The sequence below is a fragment of the Cervus elaphus genome, chromosome 20, assembly GCF_910594005.1.
Source record: "Cervus elaphus chromosome 20, mCerEla1.1, whole genome shotgun sequence".
Classification (NCBI taxonomy): Eukaryota; Metazoa; Chordata; class Mammalia; order Artiodactyla; family Cervidae; genus Cervus; species Cervus elaphus.
The window spans coordinates 58,575,677-58,594,725 of record NC_057834.1 but is presented as its reverse complement, the minus strand read 5'-3'; the positions used below and the strand labels follow the sequence as shown (position 1 = coordinate 58,594,725).

The 19,049-nt window shown below is 37.9% G+C and overlaps 1 protein-coding gene across 1 annotated transcript in view; it reads left to right on the top strand.

The window, feature by feature from the left end:
- Positions 1 to 19,049, top strand: part of FAM102B (family with sequence similarity 102 member B) — a 77,824-nt gene that overhangs the window by 16,793 nt on the left and 41,982 nt on the right. The window lies entirely within an intron of this gene.

The following is a 19,049-nucleotide window of genomic DNA, read 5'->3' as shown; positions in this document are numbered from 1 at the left end:
CTGAATCTTCATCAAGAAAGCATTTTCTAGTGCAACTGCTTTAAAAAACACTGGTAATGCCTCAAGTGTTAAACAGTTACCATATGATCTGACAGTTCCGCTAATGTACCCCAAGAGAAATGAAAACATGTCAACACAAGTTTGTTCTGTAAAATACTATGTACAGTGAACCCTTGAACAACATGGGGCATGGGAGTTAGCAGTGCTCGCCCTGTGCACAATGAGGCCAAACTGAAACTCGAGTTAAAAGCAGGAAAAGGTTTATTGCAGGGCCATGTAAGGTGGTGGGTGGCCCATGCCCCCAAACCCCAAATTCCTCCAAAGGTTTCAGCAAAGCCTTTCTAAAGGCTGGGTGAGGGAGGGATGTGGTTAGTTGTTGCAAACTTCTTGGTATAGAAATCCTTTGTTCTTGAAGCTGTCTAGGTAGGTTGGGTTGCAATGTTTTTGGAAACCTAGGACAAAACAAATATTCTCTATTCTGCAACTTTTTATTTCTGTGTGAATGGACTCTTAAAGATCAGTACCTGAGAATGGGCTATCCTGTATATTTCAGGTAACAAGCAACATTCTTTTTACAAAAGGGGCAGAGCCAGCATGACTAAGCACAGGCAACAAAGCACAAGGGTTAAAGCAGAAGCAACAGATTACTAATAGAGTCAGATTTGGGTTGGTTTGTTGTTGGTTTTTTTTCTATTACATGCAGAGTCTGCACAGCCAAAGACCCACCTATATTTGTCAGCTCTCCCTTTCTTCCATGTCCACAGTTCTGCATTCTGAGATTCAGCCAGGCATAGACTGTGTAGTACTATAGTATTTACTATTGAAAATACCTGTGTTTAAGTAGACTCACGAGGTTCCAAACCATCTTATCCAAACTATACATGAATTGTTCATTATTTATAATAACCAAAAAATCCAAATATCTCCACTGTCTGTCAGCTGATAAAGATCAGTGAAATGTGGACTATCCATACAGTGAAACATTTGGCAATGTGAAGAAAGTCCCGATACATGCTACAACATGGATGAAACTTTAAAACTTTGTGCTAAGTGAAAGAAGTCAGTCACAAAAGACCACCTGTTATATGTTTCCATTTGTATGAAATGTCCAGAATAGGCAAAGTCTACAGAGACAGAAAGTAGATTAGAAGTTGCCTAGGTTTGGAAGGTTGGAGGAAAATGAGGACTTACTACTCATGGGTATGAGGTTTTTCTTCCCAAAGTGATGAAAATGTTCAAAAATTGATTGTAGTGGTGGTTTCACACTCTATGAATATCCATTGAATTGTACTTTTAAATGGATGAATTGCATAGTGTGTGAATTATATTTCAATAATGGTATTTTTAAAAGCACTTTCTGACACAACTCCATTAAGCCAATCTAATTAACTCCTTGGACAGTTTTCTATATCAGTTTATTCTTTCATTTAACAAATATCTGTTGTGTGTATGTGCCAGGCACTATTCCATGCAACTGAACTATTTCTGTTCTCATTTCACTTTTTATTTTGTGAAATTATTTTCTTTGGTGTTTATTCTCTTCTCTGTATATTTTACAATGAACATGAGGTATAAATCAACTGCAAAGATTATAATAGCTATCTTAATTTATATTAATCTACCATAATCTGTATAGTAGCTATTATTTTTATTAAGTTCCAATTTTTCAGGATCAGATTTTATATTATCTAAATTTTGTTAAGAATTTTTAATTTGTGGCAATTTATAGTCAAAAACAGTCTTTATCTTGTGTTGTTTAGTCAGTGAGTTATTTTAGCTAATTTTATGTTTATTGTTGCTACCATTAGTATTCATTATGAGTTGTATAAAAGAATTGTAAAATTTTTCTTTCTTAGCTAATAGAACAGAAAACTTTGAGCATTACTTTCCTACTTTGTATTGTGGTTTAGGGATCAAAAATGTTCAAAGTCAACAACATATCTTGCTTTGTGGTAGAAGAATGGACCTGATAAGCAGGAGCACAGAACCATAAAAATGGATCGCATTAAGAACATGGTGGCTAGGTGGTAGAGCAGAACAGAAAACATTCAGGGCCTGTATTTAAGGACAAGACTGCTTTGGAGGTCAGATTTTGGCAGGCCTGGGATGCCATTCTGTGAAGACTAGGTTTTATTCTGTTGGCAACATGACCTTGAATCCCCCATTTTTTCTGATTCTAAAATTAATTCAAGATTTCTGTAGAACATTTGGAAAAATACTTAAAATTATGAAGGAGAAAATGTTACCCATCAGAGAGAATCATTGTTAACATTTTGAAATAAACCTTTCTAGTTTCTTCTAATTCACTTTTTACACAATTGAAGCCAAATTGCATACACAGTCTTTTATCCCACTTTTTTAAAAAACTGAACATTATAAGCATTTTCCTTGTTATGAAATGTCTCTAGAAAAAAATAAACTCTTTAGCATGTTATTTTAGTAGTGCCGTACAATGTAATCTTTTATGAATGGGCTGTATATTAAGTAACAATTCTATTTTGGATATTCCTATTTGTTCCAGTTTATGCCTTCTCTTGCCAGTACCAGGCTCCTTCTTGTGAATATCTGAATGTGAGGTGCAGGCAAGGTGTGTGATAGGCAGCTGAGATTTTGTCTAAAACTGAGCACAGTAGTCAGAACTTCTTTCATACCTAGCTCTTAGGGTAATCCATATGGGCAAGATATTTAAAACCTGAGATAGCCTATAGAACAAAACACAGGAGTCAAAGGATAGAACTTTGGTAGAAGAAGACATAATGAAGACAAATGAGAACAAAACATTGGAGAGGGTTTAACATCACAGAAGCTAAACAAGAAAAAAAAAACTTGAGGAGAGGGTGTTCAGCCCTGCCCTAGAGTGGAGAGATGGAGTCATGTGAGAGCTGTACTCTTTATTTGATGGTCAGCAAGTATTCGGTGAACTTTTTTATAAATTATTGAGGCATAATTGATATAACATTATATTACCTTTAGATGTACAACATAATCATTTGATATTTGTATATGCTACGAAGTGATTACCACATCAGTTTAGTTAACATTCATCATCAGACATAGTTACAGAAAACCTTTTTCTCTTGTGATGAGAACTTTTAAGACCTACTCTCTTAGTAGCTTTCCAGTGTGCAATACAGTATTATTAATTGTAGTCACTGTGACCTCATGACTAATTTATTTTATAACTGAAAGTTTGTACATTTTGATCCCCTCACCAATTTCACCCACCCACGTATCAGTGAGAGCATATACTATTGATCCATATATCTCTGACTTATTTCACTTAGCATAATACCCTTGGGGTCCATCCATGCTGTGAAAAAAAATGGCAATATTTCCATCTTATTTTTGGCTGAATAATACTCCATTGTGCATGTGTGTATTTCACATTTTTCTTTATCCATTAATTTATTGATGGACACAGGTTGTTTCTGTATCTTGGCTATTGTAAATAATGAACAGTGAACATGGAAGGGGACTGTGTATGCAGAATTAGTGTTTCCTTTTTTCCCTCTTCCCCACCCCAGATAAATACCCTGAAATGGAATTGTTGGATCATATGGTAGTTCTGTTTTTTATTTTTTTTAAGAACTCCTCACTGTTTTCTATAGTGGTTGTACCAGTTTACACTCTCACCAGCAGTGCACAAGGGTTCTCTTTTCTCCACATGCTCATCAACACTTGTTATTTCTTGTCTTTTTGATGATAGCCATTCTAACAGAGGTTTTGGTTTGTAGTTCCCTGATAATGATGAAAAAATGTTGAGCATTTTTTCATGAACCTGGATGTCTTTGGGAAAATGTCTGTTGAGATCCTCTGCCCATTTTTTTGTTGGATTGTTTGTTTTTAATCAGATTGTGTGCGTTTTTTGTATTTTGGGTATCAATCCTTTACCAGATATGATTTGCAAATATTTTCTCTCTTCATTCAGGAGGTTGTCATTTCATTTTGTTGATAGTTCCCTTTGAGGTGCAGAAGTCCTTCAGTTTGATGTAGTCCCATTTGCTTATTTTTGCTTTTATTTCCTTTTGCTTTTGGTGTTAAAAAATCATGGGCAAGACCAATGACAAGGAGCCTACCACCTGTTTTCCTCAATAACGTTTAGGGTTTCATGTCTTACATTCAGTTTAATCCAATTAGAGTTAATTTTTGTGTATGGTGTAAGATAGTGGTCTGGTTGCCTTCTTTTGAATGTGACTATCCAGTGCTTCCCTGGTAGCTCAGCTGGTAGAGAATCCACCTGCAATGCAGGAGACCCCAGTTCAATTCCTGGGTCAGGAAGATCCCCTGGAGAAGGGGTAGGCTACCCACTCCAATATTCTTGGGCTTCCCTGGTGACTTGGACAGTAAAGCATCCTACTGCAATGCAGGAGACCTGGGTTTGATCCCTGAGTTGGGGAGATCCCCTGGAGGAGGGCATGGCAACCCCACTCCAGCATTCTTGCCTGGAGAATCCCATGGACAGAGGAGCCTGGCAGGCTACAGTCCATGGGCTTGCATAGAGTTGGACACGACTGAGCTACTAAGCACAGCAAATCCAGTGATAAAGTTAGGAGAGTAGTTTTATTGGAGTCATAGGAATAGATGCCAGGTCTTAAGGGATTCCCTTGTGGCTTCCCTTACATGGCTTCCATTGTGGCTCAGCTGGTAAAGAATCCGCCTGCAATGCGGGAGACCTGGGTTCCATCCCTAGGATGGGAAGATCCCCTGGAGAAGAGAAAGACTACCCACTCCAGTATTCTGGCCTGGAGAATTCCATGAATTGTAGTCTGTGGAGTCGCAAAGAGCGACTTTCACTTTTAAGGGATTAGGGAGTGAGCAGGTGGTGAAGCACTGGATGCAGTGAGTGTAATTTTTTTTTTTTTGTGAAGTTTGTTAATGAAGAAAAGGAGAAAAGTGGAATTAGGTAAAGGAGGGGAAAGCAGAACAAACAATTTTGTGTTTTTATTTTTAGGATAGAGATTTGAAAATGATTATAGGTTGGGGCAAAAGAATAGTGTAAAAGACAATAGGGATACAGATATTAAAAACAAAACCAAGACTGAAAGTCTTTCTTTTGTCTTAAAGAAAAATGTTTTTTTTCTGTCCTGAAACCTGTTTACTGGTTTCAGAAGAAATTCTAGGGCTTTTAGTGATCAAATTCTATCTCCAAGCATTGTGACTTAGAAACTAGCTTACACCCAAGATTTATTTTATCTTAATCAAATGAGAAACAACCCATAGTTTTGATTTTGGACTTCACATGTTTGTTTCATTTTTTCATAGTGAGTCATCACTCACGTCGCTCTTGAGTGAACTTATTTAGTGACATTTTCTTTCTAGTTATAGTTTTATATATTTCCTTGTTCATAGACTGCAGCCACATTTCTATAGCAGTTTCTGGGAATTCTCTGGTGCTGGTGTTTAAGCATAAAGTTATTAATATTTTATCTTCTGTTATCTTTTGAGGCCAATTCAGAGTCCCTAACGGTATTTTTTTATTATAACCTCTGGGTACCATCTGGTCATGAAGGTCTCCCCATTTTGGTCATTCCTTATGGTTGAGGAATGACTTCCATTTCAAATAAATATCTTACTTGGTCTGTCCTGTGGATGTTATTATTTACGCTATGTACAAGGCAGAAGCAGTTTTAGAAATAACAGCCCCAGGAAGGTAGTTAGAAAAGATTGTTCATGGTCCTTGCCTAACAAGGGGATTGGTTCTAAAGTTTTGCTTGTAGGCTAAATCAGTAAAGAATGTTTTATAAGCAATTATAAATTACCTTCATAATTTCTGTTAATGGAACAATAAGCAATCATTGTTAACAATGTAGATAATATGCATTTGTAATTATATGCAGTTGAGAATTGTAAACTCTCTCATTGTATAGTGTAAGGCTTCCTGAAGCAACCAGGAACTCAGTAATAATTACATTGTTAGTTAGCACTGGCTGCTTCCTAATTTGAGAAACTGTAAATTAGTACCAACTAATAGTAAGTCAAGAATCTGCTAAGGTAATCCTTAAAAACCAGCACACAGAACAATTGAGAGGCTGTGTAAAATATTTATGGCAGTTTCTCTAACTCAGCTACTCTGCTTCCACTGTGGTTTCCTTCCATGTGAGGAATGGTGTCAGACATGGCAAGTGATGCAATGTGATGCATAAACATGAAGCTTACGTGACTGTGATCAGAATCATCAGGAGATACCGCAGCGGGTCTCTGCCACTCAAGAAATATCCCACCATGTATTCTCACTACAGTCCTTTCATATGCAACCTCCTTGTAGTCTCATTTTTTCATTGCTGCACAGATCTCTCCCAGTCTATCCCCTAGACCTCCCTTCAAGTAGAGTTGGCCAGAGTGTGTTGCTGTGCCTTTGATTTTAATTTACTTCACTTGAATGAGTTTTTCCTGATTATTGTATCATTATATTAAGGATAACCAAGATAGCCAGAGTAGAACTTTTAAAGTCCATTTTTAATATTATTTTGTACTATTTCATCACATAGGGGCTTTCCTGGTGGCTCAGATGGTAAAGGATCTGCCTGCAATGCAGGAGACCCAGGGTCAATCCCTGGGTTGGGAAGATCCCCTCAAGAAGGGAATGGCTACCCACTCCCACTCCAGTATTTTTATCTGGAGAATTCAGTGGACAGAGGAGCCTGGTGGGCTATAGTTCTTGGGGTTGCAAAGAGTCAGATGTGACTGAGTGACTTAATGCTTTCACTTTTTTTTTTCATTTTGTCACATACCAGCTGAGTCACTGGCCTATTTCCCTCTGATCTCAAGAATGTAAGCATTCTGCAGTTTTCTCCTCCTTATCTGTATCTCCAAATAGGTTTTGATGGCCAATGCATGTTCTTTGGAATTCACTATTTAATATCACTGTACCAGAAAACCTCTTCTGATACTTTAGAGTTCCCTTTCAATAATTACGCTTATGAAAATATCAGAGTACTTTTTTAACACACAGCAAAACTTTGTTAAAGTCCTATTTCTCTTGCTCTCAGTATCTTTCACTTGTAAGGCAGCTCCAAACGTAGATGTAAAATGTCCCAGGAGTTTATAGGAACAAGAGAATAATTTTGTCCAGGGCTCAGGAAATGGCATCATAGAATAAGTTTTTGAGTGAAGTCTTGGTTTGTTAACACTTTGTAGTTTACACAGATATATATAAAGCGGTAAAGAATCTGCCTGCAGATTCAGAGCCAGTGATACAGGAGACTCGTGTACTATCACTGAGTTGGGAAGATAACCTGGAGAGGGAAATAGCAACCCACTCCGGTATTCTTGCCTGGAAAATCCCATGGACAGATTAACCTGGTGGGCTATAGTCCACCAAGAGTTAGACACGACTTAGTGACTCCACAACAACTATATGTGTGTGTGTGTGTGTGCATTTAATTTTAAATTACTGTGGTTTTTGAGTCGCTTAAACAATGGAAATCTATATTCTCACAGTTCTGGAGGCTGGATGTTCAAGGTCAAGGTGTGGTCAAGTTCAGTCCTATTTTGCAGATCCCTGCCTTCTTGCGGTGTTCTCACGTGGCTTCTCTGTGTGCCTGCATCCTTTGTGTTTCTAAATTACCCCTTACTGTAAATTTTTATAGATTTTATAGATTCAGGCAACATGTTTGCCAATCTATATAATATATAAATATCTAGATAGATATAATTTATACTAATATGTTTAGCTAAAATCAAAGCATTTCATAAGAGAAAATTTATGTAAAGGAAAGTAATTTGTGCAGCATCATTCAGTGTTGAAATTAGACTTGAGCCTAGGTCCTCTTGAGTCTCAGACTGGTTCCTTTTCCTATATTATGTGGATGAGGTTGGATCATAGGAAAAGGATAGAAAGCATTTAGGAGGGCATCCTAAAGGAATAGAACAGCATTAGACAGGCGTACGTACATAGAGCTTGGATAGGGAGTAGTGTATAATTCAGTTAGGTGAAGTTAATGAAGGTAATCAGAGGGGGTCAAGTTTGAGAGGCTGAGAGGTAGACCTTGGAGGGATGAATGCATAGTTGAAGAATTTGGCCTCTGGTCTTCAGACAAAAAGGAGTCATTCATTTCTTGATCTGGAAACTAAAAGGAGCCATTCATTTCTTGATCTGGACACTGGCTAACTAAATAAGTGACTGAAGAAACTGTATCTGTTATTTTCACATATGCCTTTAGACAATTCAGGCAGGGGGAAGAAGTCCTGCTGTTCAAAGTAAAATATTTTTTAGAGAACAGGTAACTTCTGAATTGGTTTCTGACCTTTTTTTTGTTCTGAAGATACAACTTTTAATTCTTTTTTTCTTGTGCAGTTCTTCATGTCTTAATCAGAAATGATACCTGTGATAGTTTTTTGCTTTTTGTTTAGTTTAGTCCTTGCATGCCTGACGAAATATTTCTTTTTCCTTCATACACAACACAGTTTATTGGCTCATACAGAATCAGTAGTTCACATCAGCTTCTGAATTCTGTAGTTAGTCCCTTGTACCTTTGTTTATAAGGGTTGTGGAGGACATATTTTTATTCTTATGTATATAACTTGATTTTAATTTTCGCTATCTCAAAGGACTTTTACCTGATGAAAATTGGGAAGTTTTGTGTAGTTTTCTTTAAAATTCCTTAGACTGTGTGTATTCTTAAATTTTTAGTATAGGTCCTTCCTTAAATTAAGATTTTTTTCCCTATTATTTCTTGTTTTTATTGTGCCATTTTCATCTGTACAGTCCTTTCTAGAAAGTAAAGAAGTGCTGCTATGTAGTTACAGAAAAATAAACTATTTTTCATGTATGATATGTGTCAAAAATATGTGTCAAAAATATTCATTTTGATTCTACATAGTACCTAGGTCAACACTTGTTTCTCAGTGAAGAAACTGATGCCCCAGCAGGTTAAATGACTTGTCCAAAGTCAATATAGTTTATGCTAGAAAAGGTCTTGATACTTTATCTTTTTCTCTTTCCGTTATGCCATCCAGCTTTCCTTTGGCTGGCTAATAAGCTGAAAAGTTATGAATAGAAAAGTATATGTTAGAGAATAGATCTGTAGTTGCTGGGGGTGGGAGGAGGGTTGGATTAGGAAATTTGGATTAGCAGATGCAAATTATTATATATAGAAATGGATAAACAAGGTCCTATTGTATAGCACAGTGAACTGTATTCAATATCATATAAAACCATAACAGAAAAGAATATGAAAAAGTATATATATGACTGAATCACTTTGCTGTACACCAGAAACTGACACAACATTGTAAGTCAACTATACTTCAATTAAAAAAAGAAAGAAAACTGTAGGTTAAACTGAGAGGTGACCTGGGTGCTAGTCTTCTTTTTTTATGCTATTCTAATTGTATTCATTGTTTAAAAATATGATCCAAAAGTATGTAGAAAGAATGACCTGTGAGTTTATGTGAGGGAACTTAAAGAATACATCTCTCTCTAGATAAACATCAATTCATATTTTTGAGTTTAAACACTTTTTACTCATAAAAACAATTAGTCAATTATCATACTATAAAAATGGGGCATAGCTTTACATACTTTTTTAAAAATGAAATTTCTCATTAGGCCGTCTGCCAGGTCACTGATTGGCGGTCTTTCTTGCATGAGCCTTCAGTTTTTTGTAATATGTACAGCAGATTATTAGCAAGCAAGTATTTGGCAAAATCTGGCTACTATATATCAAATAGTACTGTTTCTTACATGGAATTTTTCTCTAGAACAGTTCTGGCAATGAAGAGTGATCTGTTGACAAACTTGCCAGCATTAGAGCTTGGTCCTTTCTCTACCCCTCCTCATGATGCAGGAGGAGCCTCATCTATTCAGGGCCACTCCCTCCAGCTATTGTTTGAGTCCCATCCCCTCTGACTTTCATACCCTCTCAACTCTGACTTTTTCTCTTTACTGGTTCTCTCCTGTAACACTAAGCATGTTAAAATGAAATCCTTATTCTACGCCATATGAGCTGCCTCCCTAATTTTTTCCACTGTATTACTAAAATGTTTGAAATCCATTGTCTGTGTTCCCTGTGTCTACTTCCCATAGTCACCTGCCTTCACCTTTTTACCGAACTACACAGCATCAGTTGCCGGGGTCCAGCCCCAGCAGGATCCAGGGGAACCCTCAGGATGAACGGCGTCGGCGAATGAGAGAGACAGTGAGACAAAGCTCGGGGCTGAGTCTGAAGTTTATTTTTGCACGGCTTCTTTATACCCTTAACAACATCTTTGGGGGAAGTGCATATTGCTTACACACAGGTCATCTCAAAACATTACAGCAACTTGACCTTCAACAGAAACAGGATGTCACCCACATACTTTTTCGTTCACAAGAGTCTTTTTTATCATTTGGCCTTCAGGCCTGCTAACATTTTATGGCTTGCACCTGGTGTGACTTAAGCAACTTCAGTAGCCGACCCTGTTTTTCTTATAATTAATCTATTTCTAATAAGCGTCATCTTTATGGGAACTAGATAGGATTACATTTTTACAGAACAGAAATGCGAAGGACTGCAGAAACAGTAGATATGGCACAAAACAGGCTCTTAGTCTAAAAGTTAACTACCTGCAAGAAGTCGCCAGCTAATCTCTAAAGTATTTTCTATTAGGCATATTTGTGGCTGTCATATTTGTGGAGCTTTTCTCACAAATACGCTTTTGTTAGCGTACTGTGCTGAGGATGTTTAGAACAATCAAGAGCATTTTGTGCAATGAGATCACACATTTATCAAACAAGCCAGAATGCCAGCAAAATGAATGGAAGCATTTCCTTCATCTCTGGCCTCTTCATAGGGTACCAGCGTCCAGGAGATTTATTAATTAGGGTTTTAAGTTGGTCCTCATTCAGTGAAAGAGGAGCAGGAGAGCTCTCAGCAGGCAACACAAGAATCTGCAACAGGGCAAACAAGAACAACAGCAGAAAAAGGGGGGAGGATATAGGGTAGGGTAGAGGCCGAGGCCAACCTGGAGGGTCCCTTATCCTAGACGGCCTTGCCTGTCAGGTTCTTTCCTCGTGACCTCGTCATGGATGGGGTCCCGGACAGCCTTGCCTGCCCGGTATTTTCTTTATGACCTCGTCATGGGTGGGATCCCCCATAATGGCTCCCGGCAATCAGTGACTTCATTATTGCTTCTTTTTCATTTTCATCTTACCTGACCTCTCTAACGCTTTTGATTTTGTTGAACTCTTCCTTCTTAAAAATCTTTTGGTAGTAACATGATCTCCTTTGTTTGTCTCTGTTGACACTGGAGTCTCCTTTGCCTGTCCCCCCTTCTTATCCTGTATCTTCTGTATCAGTGTTCCACAGAGTTCCAGACGCTAGCATGGTGGCACATGGGAGTGATCTGGTTCCCTGATGTAGAAGCTCTTTGAAAAAGGACCAGAAAACTATCCTTTTGGGTTTTTATGAAGCCTTCATTGTTTAGTCCAGTTTGTCTAAATCATTGCTCTGTGGCTATTGATTCAACCGTAAAGCCTCTCTCCCCTCCACAGAAATCATGGGGTAGGACTGAAAGTTCCAATCCTCTATTCTCATGGTTGGTTCTCCTGGCTACCAGCCTCCACCCTAGGGCGGGATCTAAAAGTCACTTCATTCACATAACAAAAGACACCTTTATTATCAACAATTAGGAAATTCCAAGGGTTTGGGGAGCTGTGAGCCAGGAACAGTCCATGAAGACCAACTATATATGATAAATATATTTTGGTTATCTGAACAAGTATGTATTTCTGCTAAGTTATATTGTCACAGGGACTCTCAGGCTCCTCAGCCTCAAAATGTCCAAAACTGTATTGTCATTTCCCTCACTAACACTACTAGCAGAATGAATGAATGTATAATTGAGTGAATGAATGAATGAAAAAAATCTTGCATTCAGTTTTTTTTTTTTATTAAATAAAATTTTATTGTCTACTGTTTGCACTCATGTTGCTGCTGTAAAGTACAACAACATAACACAAATTCCTAGCATGAATTACTCGTTCACCCCCCACTGAACTACAGACACTGCTTGAGAATTTGGTGTTTGCTTTAGGACAGTGTACCCGCCTTGCCATGTTCAGTCGTGATGGTGAGATGGTGACGTGGATCAGTTTTGCACACGACATTCAAAACACTCAGTTTCCCCCCACTTGTTTAAAAATAAATGTAGTTCAAATTGCCACTTTCCAGTATTTTTGAGCTTATTTAACGAGTTCTGGAGCATTTATATCTAATCTATATTTTAGATATAATTACTTTTTGTACTTTTTTAACTCATAGTATCCACGTTCCCACCCCTCCCCTGTTTTATTTGTTCCTCTGCAAAGCAGCCACTCCGTCCAGGTGGGCAGAATCAAGCTTTCAGTCACATCTGTCACCAGAAACAACTGCTCAGTTTTTTCCACTGAGTGATAGATAGTACAGTGCACTCAGCTCCTCAAGCCAGAAATACTTGTGGGGTAAGAGACATTCACTGATCCTTAGTGTTGTATGTTAAAGTCACAACTTTATAGAGCTAATTTATCCCTGGAGTCTCAAAATGCTGTTTTTACCTCAGTTCCCAAAGGTTCATTTTTTTCAGGAATCTGTATCTTTTATAAAATAGAAATCTCCTTTACTGTTGAAGAAAATTCTCAATAAAATTTAACCATTATTTCTCTCTGGAAGGCAAATGTAAGTGGACTTGAACTATTTATATCCTTGATAGTAACAATTTCTAACATCTATTATTGAGGCCCATTATAAATCAGGCATTGTTCCAAATACCAAGTGTAATAATTCACTTGGTTTCCCAAAATTTTCTTGAGGTATAAATACTGTTACCATCTCTGTTTCATAAAGGAGGAAATGGAAATGCAGAGTTTAAGGATTGTGTCAGGGTGATAACTGGCAAGAAGAACGCATAGGATTTGAACCCAGTCAGACTGGCTCCGGAGATAAGCTCTTAACGTCCATGCAGTAATGCTGTCTGGCAGAAAGCTTTCATTCTTCGTGACCGTTTTTTACTACTGTTTTTAACAAGTTAAAAATGCTTTGAGGTACCAAAATATGGCATAATTTTAGTATGTGCCTAGAGTACACATGTGCAAGTTATTCTTAGAATATTAAATAATGCAGTTCTAAGTTGTAAAAAATGGATCCATAATGTTAATTTCATTTTATATTATTTGTATTTGTTTAAGACTTTTTAGATTTTCTTTGACTCTCTTGAAGCATAAACAATGGCAATGGCAACATTTATCTTCTGTTAAGTAAGTCCCCTGTTTACATATTTCACAATCAGCAGCTTTATCATTTTATCTTACAAATACTTGGTTTTCCACAGTATCAACACAAATCATTTCTGTTGCTTTGTTTCTTGAAAATGGTTAAGCAACTATATAAGACTCATAGGAAATTAGTGAGTCACATAACGGAAAGCATTTACTAATGTGACTTTTGTCTCAGTTGTCAAGTAGTCTGAGTTTGTTTCCATAGTAACTCATCAGTATAACAAACTGTCACTAGTAACTTGGCTACTTTTTTTTTGTTTGTGTGGTCTGGACCATTTTCTGACAGCTGTGTGTGTGTTCATTAAAGATTATCACACACAAAAATTGAGTAATTGTTGAAGGCACACAAAAATTTTTTTGTTTGGAGAAATTGTTTGAAACTCCAAGGCTATTACTTTGATAGTAAAAAAATCTAAAAGATTATTTAAATTAATATATTCTATTTGAATTCCTATTAAGAAAGAGCATGGTCAGGGGTACCTTAGGCTTATAAATTTAAAAAATTCATTTGCAATATTGACTCCTTTCAAATATATATTGTTTAAGAATCTGCCAGAAACAAAGCAAGGATAAAGGAAATTAGGACCACATCCTGGGGGATGAGGACTAAATGGAATGATGAGGAGGCCAACTCAGCCAGTTTCTGCCACCCTGGAGCATGGAGTGGCAGTGCTCCAGGAGAGAGAATGGTGGACGCTGAGGTATTCAGGGACCAAGGCAGGCCAGGTCAGACAGGACGCCAGGCTTTCACCTGGAGGCTGAGTTGGGGAAAGATTCCTCGAGGGGATAATGACTAGTCTACAAGTGAATCAGAATTAAACTGGGGAATGTGGTAGTTGAAAGGGAGAGTAGATGGTGGACGAGGTAAAGAAAACATCATGAAGAAAGGCATACAAATGAGAAATAGTGTGAAGTAAGTGGGGAATGACAATCAGTATGAGACCGAAAGAGTCAAGCGATAAGACTTAGGGGTCTCATCATGGAGATGCCATGTTAAGGAGGTAGGGCCGAATCTGAAATGGGGAAACAGTGACAGAGTTTAAACAGAGGAAGGATGTCACCTTCTGTATTTTAGAAGGAGCTCTGTGGTAACATGAGGAGGGTAGATTTGAGTGGGGGCCATTTAGGAAAATGTTGCCATATTTCAGCGAAGAATTGTTGAGGGACAAAATTAGGGTAGTGGGACTAGACACAGGAAAGAGATTGAGTTAGGAATAGTTGTGAAGTAATATAGACAGGAACTGGTAATTGAGACTGTTTGTTTGTGGCCCATGAATGACATTTATGTGTTTAGTCCACAAATGTTTATTGAGTGTTTACTGTGGTTGGCAGTATATTGTGCAGAGTATTATATGAGGGTCTTACTCTGCCTTCGTTTTTGGATTTCTCTCTCCTCCAATAAGGATTCTTGATTGTGCCATGTTGTGAGTTAATTAATAGGTGAGTACACTTTTCATAGCCCATTTCATCCCAGCCTGGTCTCTTGGCTCATTATTAGACTTTCTTACTCTCACATGAGAACCTGACCCAGAGTCCTAGTTCATGTGTCAGTCTACTCCTTGGGAGGTTGTATTCATGTGTCTGGATAGTGTCTTAATCCCTAGAAAGTTAACATTCTTGCCTTGTACTTAGAGGAAGCATTACCTGTTTTTCCCCACTGATTATGCTATTAGCTATAGACTTTTCATATATGGTCCTTACTGTATTCAGGTAAGTTTCTGGTCTACCTATTTTGTTAAGAGTCTTGATCATGAATGGATGTTGGATTTTGTGAGATACTTTTGTCTACATCTGTCGAGATGATCATTTCATTCCAATCCCAAAGAAAGGCAATGCCAAAGAATGTTCTAACTACTGCATAATTGCACTCATCTCATATGCTAGCAAAGTAATGTTCAAAATTCCCCAAGCCATACTTCAACAGTACGTGAACCATGAACTTCCAGATGTTAAAGCTGGATTTAGAAAAGACAGAGGAACCAGAGATCAAATTGCCAACATCTGCTGGATCATTGAAAAAGCAAGAGAGTTTCAGAAACACATCTACTTCTGATTTATTGACTATGCCAAAGCCTTTGACTATGTGGATCACAACAAACTGGAAAATTCTTTTTTTTTTTTTTTGGAAAATTCTTAAAGAGATGGGAATACCAGACCACCTGACCTGCCGCCTGAGAAATTTGTGTGCAGGTCAAGAAGAAACAGTTAGAACTGGACATGGAACAAGAGACTGGTTCCAAATCAGAAAAGGAGTATGTCAAGGCTGTATATTGTTGCCCTGCTTATTTAACTTATATGCAGAGTACATCATGAAAAATGCTGGGCTGGATGAAGCACAAGCTGAAATCAGGATTGCTGGGAGAAATATCAGTAACCTCAGATATGCAGATAACAACCACCCTTATGGCAGAAACTGAAGAAGAAGTAAAGAGCCTCTTGATGAAAGTGAAAGAGGGTGAAAAAGTTGACTTAAAACTCAACATTCAGAAAACTAAGATCATGGCATCCGGTCCCATCACTTCATGGCAAATAGATGGGGAAACCATGGAAACAGTGAGAGACTTTATTTTGGGGGGGCCTCCAAAATCACTGCAGATAGTGATTGCAGCCATGAAATTAAAAGATGCTTGCTCCTTGAAAGAAAAGCTATGATCAACCTAGACAGCCTATTAAAAAGCAGAGGCATTACTTTGCCAACAAAGGTCCGTCTAGTCAAAGCTATGCTTTTTCCAGTAGTGATGTATGGATGTGAGAGCTGGACTATAAAGAAAGCTGAGTGCCGAAGAATTGATGCTTTTGAACTGTGGTGTTGGAGAAGACTTGAGAGTCCCTTGGACTGCAAGGAGATCCAACCAGTCCATCCTAAAGGAAGTCAATCCTGAATATTCATTGGAAGCACTGATGCTGAAACTGAAGCTCCAATACTTTGGCCACCTGGTGCGAAGAGCTGGCTCATTGGAAAAGACCCTGATGCTGGGAAAGATTGAAGGCAGGAGGAGAAGGGGATGACAGAGGATGAGATGGTTGGATGGCATCACTGACTCGATGGACATGAGTTTGAGTAAGCTCTGGGAGTTGGTGATGGACAGGGAAGCCTGTTGTGTTGCAGCCCATGGGATGAAAAAGAGTCGGACACGACTGAGTGACTGAACTGAACTAAATTGAGATAATCGTGGTTTTTATCTTTAATTCTGTTACTGTGGTATATATATCATGTTGATTTTGCATGCGTTGATCCTTTTAATATGTTGTTAAATTCAGTTTGCCAGTATTTTTATTGAGAATTTTTGTATCTATCTTTATCAGAGATATTGGTCCATAGTTTTATTTTCTTGTGGTGGTTTTATCTGGCTTTGGTATCAGGATGCTGCTGCTTATAAAATGAGTTTCAAAGTGTTGTTCCTTCTTTTCTGTTTTTTTGAAAAAGTTTAAGAAGGATTTATATTATTCTTTGAGTATTTAGTAGAATTCACCCCTGAAACTAGCTGATCCTGGGCTTTTTGGTTGTTGTTGGGAGGTTTTTGATTACTGACTCAATCTCCTTATTTTGTATCGGTTTGTTCAAGTTTTCTTCTTGATTGTTTTGGTAAGTTGTGTGTTTCTAAGAGTTCACTGATTTCCTCTGGGTGATCCTATTTGTTACCATGTTAGTTTCCTGTATGTTCCTTTTTTAAAAACAGCATCCTATTCCTGTATGGTAGATGTACTTTCTTTCTCTCTGATATTCTTTTCTTCTTCCAGTGTAGACTTTGTTTTGTTCAAGTTGTTTTTTGTTTGGGTTTTTTTTTTTTTCTATTTATTGATCTGGCTTTCATATTAAGGGATTTTCCTTAAGTATCTACTCATATTTAACTGTGGAGCACTAAAAGTTGAGTAAAAGCTTTGTGCATGTGGAGGGTGCTCATTGACTCTGCCTTTTGTCTTCCTTCATTCTACCTCAAGATCAATTTTAAATTCTTGCTCTTGGCTTTCAATGTTACCAGCTTAAGGTTCAGCATTCTTTGATTTGCTTAGTCAGACATTACTTGTCTATCACTGCCTTTTTTTTTTTTTTTTTTTTTCTTGTTTCCTGTCTTGTTTTTCTTTGTCCTTGTATGATGGTGACTTTAAAAAAAATTGTTTTTATTTAGAAAGTTTTGGGGAGAGAGCTGAAGTTAATACAGGTACCCATACTGCCATCCTTGATCAGAAGTTTTTATTTAATTTTATCAGAAAAGTAAAATAACATGTGTTTTTTAATGTTATTTCTGGTTCTTGATCATTTATCAGTGGTCTCAATGATAGGAACTACCAAGCCTTGAAGCTCAAAATATTCCGGAAGAGTCCAGGAGTACTGGGACTTGTTTGTCTGCATAGCTTAAGGGGGAAGCTCCAGAGACCATGGCTGATGCCTTGATCAAGTGTTTAGGCTAAGAGATGTTTAGAGGAATGTTTGTTATCTCATTATTCACCGATTTTTCAAATTCACTTATTTTTGAGTATACAGATTAGCTGCTTCTCATCTTACTGGGGGTGCCTCCAGTTGCCTGACAAATACCTTCAGACCTGTCCTTTGCCAAGCAACTCTCATTCTGCCTGTGCTGTATACAGACAAATTTATACAGATAAATTGCACACCTGCTGGATTTCTAGGGAAATTCCCCTAAGAACACATGCATTCTCTTCATATAATTTCTTAAATCAGCTAAAGCTTCCTAATGAAAAAAAAAAAAAAAAGCTAAAGTTACTACAGTTAAATCTATGATAAAATACATACCCTCGTCTCTGTTTATATATAACATGCACATACCACACACAAACACATAGTTGGCTTTTAAATTATATTTGTTTTTGCACTTCTTGTTTTTGGATGTCTGTGCATTGATAGAAAAATCTATAAAACCAAATCAATTGGTCCCAGTAGAAATACATTTTATTCACTAAGGCAGCTACAAGTTGACTCCCTGTCACATTCACCATCCTCAGCCTTACAAGCCACCCATCAGCTCCTATCATCCTATAGAAGTCACCTCATTATTACTTTCCTAAGAAAATAAAAACCATTTAACCTGAGCTCTCTTGCCTTTCCTTTCTGCTTTCTCCAGCTCTGTTTTTGCCCACTGCCTTTCTTTTCTTCTGACGTTAGAGGAATAATTATCCTTCCTTTCTAAGAGAATGGTAGAGGGAACAGCATGTACAGAGAGACCTGGAAACTTGAAAGGGAGGAGGAGTTGAAAAAAATGGGCACGTGGACTTTCGAGTTAAATGAGCCTGGTTTGAATGCTGGTGGTGCTGCTTCCTACCTAAATGACCTAGAGGTAACATCTCTCCTTATGCACATTTCAGTTCAGTCACTCAATTGTGTCCAACTCTTTTCAACCCCATGAATCGCAGCACACCAGGCCTCTCTGTCCATCACCAACTCCCAGAGCTTACTCAAACTCATGTCCATAGAGTCGGTGATGCCATCCAACCATCTCATCCTCTGTCATCCCCTTCTCCTCCTGCCCCCAATCCCTCCCAGCATCAGGGTCTTTTCCAATGAGCCAGCTCTTCGCACCAGGTGGCCAAAGTATTGGAGCTTCAGTTTCAGCATCAGTGCTTCCAATGAATATTCAGGGTTGACTTCATTTAGGATGGACTGGTCGGATCTCCTTGCAGTCCAAGGGACTCTCAAGAGTCTTTCCTACACCACAGTTTAAAAGCATCAATTCTTCGGCACTCAGCTTTCTTTATAGTCCAGCTCTCACATCCATACATGACTACTGGAAAAAGCATAGCTTTGACTAGACGGACCTTTGTTGGCAAAGTAATGTCTCTGCTTTTTAATAAGCTG